Genomic DNA, 4,546 nt, shown 5'->3' with positions numbered 1-4,546 from the left:
TGTGTCAGAATGCCCCATATGTATAGGCTGGGAACTGCTTTCTTTTAACCATACGATGCTTTGAGCTAATCTAGTGGGCAATCAATCAATTAGATTAAAAAAGCATCTGGAGGCTGGAGAGATGGCTCAGTGGTTAAGAGCACTGGCTGCTCTTCCAGAGGTCCTGAGTTTAGTTCCCAGCAACCACGTGGTGACTCACAACCATCTGTAGTAGGATCTGATGTTCCGCTGTACTCTGTACTCTGATACATAAAATAAATATATCTTTTAAAAAACAAAAGAAAGAAAGTATCTAGGCTGGGTGATGGTGGTGCACACCTTTAATCCAAAAAAAAAAAAAAAAAAAAAAAAAAATAGATCGTGTTTCTTTCAAGAGATTTTTACTAATTTACACTCTCTTGGTTCAAGGGAAGGTGGTGGGGGAAACAAATGTAGTCCAGACTTCCGGGGACAAGGGGCTTCTGGGCCTACGTGAGCACCAGCAAGTCTGGAAGAGAAACGACCAAATCTCACTGGAGTCTACAGTCTTCTCTTACAAAGCAATGGTGATGCCAATATTGAGATACTAAAGAGATATTTAACCACTTTTTAAAAATTACAGAATCAACTGTGATTGGGAATCAGCTGTGTGATTTTCATCTTGCTTTATTCTGGGAGGAAGTAAGGTAGAAAATGATGCACCCAGCCCACACCTCAGTGAACCCAAGAGCTCTGCCCTTCTCCCTTCTGCTAGACTATTTTTCCTGTCTCTACTTTTATTGGCCAGTGGACTTGCTCCCATTAAACAAACAAGCAAGACTAGATAGCAAGGCCAGTTTACTTAAGACAATGCAAATCAGCCCACCTAGGAAAACGAAAGGTTTCAGTGTGTGTTGTTTTCAAAGGAAAACAAAGGAAAGTGCTGGCGGAGCCCAGTGTGTACATCACCCTGAGAGCCTGCAGCTGGCTCAAGCCTGTGGGAGCATTGAAAATCAGCCCGTCTGAACAAAGACAGGGAGGGCTGCTTGGACTTTGTGTTAGCCACCAGAGTTCAAATCCACCCCCTTAGCAGACGATGTCTCCTGAGCCACGTCCTATTCTCAAAAGTCTACTTCCACAGCTGTAAAATAAATGAGAAATGTTTGCAGTGTTATCCTGAGGTTAGTGTGAATGCTCATTTTGTTTTGTTATTTGAGTTCCCTTCCTCCCTCCATCCCGTTTCAAATAGGGTCTCACTATGTAGCCTTGGCTAGTCTGGGACTCACTACATAGACCAGGCTGGCTTTGAACTCACAGAGATCCACTTGCCTCTGCCTCTAGAGGGCTGGGATTAAAGACATCTGCCACCACATCCAGCTCAAAACTCCTGGTTTTGAGTACTTATTAGAATTATGCATTCAGAATGACAAATCAAAAGTCATCCCTGTAAGCACTATTATGTTTTATCCAAAATAATCTGCTTCTTCATAAGGTATTTTGGATTTCATGACTGTGAGTGTGTAGTGGTCCAGCCCAGTCCTCTTATGCATATTGAGTGTCAAGTGCCCCTACTCTTTACCCCCATTTTTTTCTTTCCTTTTTTCCTTTGTTGTTGTTGGTTTTTTTTTTTTTTTCCTTTTGTTTTGTTTTTTTTGTTTTTCGACACAGGGTTTCTCTGTGTAGTCCTGGCTGTCCTGGACTCACTTTGTAGACCAGGCTGGCCTCAAACTCATAGCGATCCACTTGCCTCTGCCTCCCAAGTGCTGGGTTTAAAGGCGTGTGCCACCACACCCGGCCTCATCCCCATTTCTTTAAATTTAGAATGCTAATCTCAAGTCCTATATGCTCTATGGAGTCTGCATATTTAGGTGCTGAAAAGCGATAGACCCAAATTATTAAATAACAACAACAAACCTTCCTGGAGAGGCGGCTCAGAGCTTAAGAGCACCCACTGCTCTTCCAGAGGCCTTGAGCTCAGTTCCCAGACCAGGTCAGGCAGCTTACAAACACCTGTAACTCCAGCTCCAGGGATCTGATGCTCTCTTCTAGCCTCTGTGGGCTTACATGGCCACATACATACCCACATAAATATAAATATAACTTCCTTTTTTTTTTTTTCCCAAAAGAGAGAAGACCAATTTTTACTCCCACTGGGCTCCTCTGCAAATATCACAGTGAAGATAAGTTAGATTTTTTTTTTTTTTTAACGGATAGGTAAAGTTGCAGCTGGATGGTGCCCTGCAAACCCAGGAGCTTGCAAGAGGAGAAGCAGGGGATAGGTTACACAAACAAAGTAAAACCCGTGGCCCCTGAATTTCTGAACATGAGCTCAGTTTTTGCTTGATAGCATCTCACGGACTGATATGGAGGTTTTTGACCTCCGCCCTGACCTCAGGCAGTGGTGGACGGGAGATGAAGAATCACAAGACAAAGGTCGAAAGGGCCCCACCCCAACCCCCCAATCCAAACACAAACTGCTAGGGTAAAGTTGTCCCCCAGGGATCATGGCCCTCCACCCCCACAGCAAATTTGACCTAAGATTCCCACAGCCTCCTGTGGGTCCTCAGGCCTCAGCAAGTAGGCCCCGCTGTTCCAAAGGTGTCAGAAGTAAATCTGTGTAAATACAATGAACAGGAGGCCATTCCTGTTCAGTGACCTGGACCTGAAAGGTCTAATTTTAGAAACTTTTGCAGCCTGCCATGCCCTTGGGAAAAGGGCAAACTACAAACCCTTGGTATTTCAAGGGAAAATAAAATAGGCATTTGAGTTGTGTTCTCAAACGCTTATGAGTAGCTTCAGGGTATAAGAATGCTCCCAGCTCTCTGACTGAGGTTCAGTTTTTGAATTTTGAACTTCCCTTGCTCATCAGGGGCAAGAAAAAGCCATCACAGTAGAGTCCTAAAAATAATTCCGGGGGCCCGTCCATGCAGACGCAGATCCCATCCTTTGCACATTATGTGGGCCAAGGAGAGGAGGACAGAGCCCACTGCCCTGTACACTGCAAGCTTTAAACCCCTTGGCAAGTCTGTTCCACACAGGCTTCTTGGGCTAGCAATACAGCTCAGTGCGTGAGGCACCTGCCAGCAGGTCTGCTGACCTGAGTTAGATCACCAGAGTGAACATAAAGATGGAAGGAGAGAGGCCGGGTGTTGTGGCGCACGCCTTTAATCCCAGCACTTGGGTGGCAGAGGCAGGCAGATCACAGTGAGTTCGAGGCCAGCCTGGGCTACAAAGCAAGTCTAGGACAGCCAAGGCTACACAGAGAAACCCTGTCTTATAAAACCAAAACCAACCAAACAAACAAAAGATGGAAGGAGAGAACTGGCTCTTACAGGAGATGACGATGGTGACGATGACAATTGACGGCTATGAAGATGATGATAAGTGAGATTTCCTGACAAAGAGTCAGATTTACTGCAGGTACCAGAATTGCAATGCTAAATTACAACTGTTGGATTGGGAGGAGGACCTCTCCAGATAAATTCTTTATTTGTTAATCCAATATTTTTTTAAATTTTTATTTATTATGTATACAGTATGCATCCGATCACATTAAAGATGGTTGTGAACCACCATGTGGTTGCTGGGAATTGAACTCAGGACCTCTGCAAGAGAGTCAGTGCTCTTAACCACTGAGCCATCTCTCCAGCCTCCAATCTAATATTTTTGTGTTAATACATGCATACAAAATATTTTGATTACACTCACCCCTAGTTCTCCCCTAATTCCTCCTGGAGCAAACACTCCACCCCCACAACACTTTCCAACTCCCTCACCGACTGCACGCCTTTTTGTTGCTTTAAATCTCACTGAGGCACACGCCTTTAATCCCAGCACTTGGGAGGCAGAGGTAGGCAGATCGTTGTCAGTGTGCGGCGGGCCAAACTACAAGCTACACAGAGAAACCCTGTCTCGAAAAACAAAAAAACAAAATAAAATCTCACTGACTGTGCTACTCATATACTGGCATGGGGTGTGAGGCCATCTCCTGGAGCATGGTCCATCTACCAGGGGCCTTAAAAGATGCTGACTTTCCCTCCTGCAGAAGCCATCACTAGTTCCTCAGCGAAGGATGCAGCTGCAGGAGCCCCCATGCCCCACCCCTATCATTCCTTGCTGGAATATTGACTAGCTTGGGTCTTGCATACCACCTTGTACAGCAACCACAGCTGCCGTGAGGTCCTGTGAGCACAGGTGCGGTGGTCCTGTCATGGCCAGAAGATACTGTTTCATGCACTCCTCCCGAGCCTCTGGCTTTTATCATCTTTCTGTCCCTTCTTCCGAAATGTTGGGAGAAGGTTAAGTGTGATATGCCTGCCCCATGTATGACTGAGCGCTCAGTACTTTGATTGGTTTTGAATTTCTGTAATAACCCCCCCACCACCAACACACACACATAAATGCTGCTCCTGCCGAGAACTGGACCATGTAACTTCAGTTCTAAGTGATCTGACTTCCTCTCCTGGCCTCCACAGGAAATCACAAACACATGTGGCATATATTGACACAAAATGCACAAATGAAATAAAAAAATTAAAAAAGAATTCAGGGTCACCCCAACTATATATAAGGCCAGTCTGAGCTAGTG

The sequence above is a fragment of the Acomys russatus genome, chromosome 28 (genome assembly GCF_903995435.1).
Source record: "Acomys russatus chromosome 28, mAcoRus1.1, whole genome shotgun sequence".
NCBI lineage: Eukaryota > Metazoa > Chordata > Mammalia > Rodentia > Muridae > Acomys > Acomys russatus.
This window is presented reverse-complemented; position numbering follows the sequence as displayed.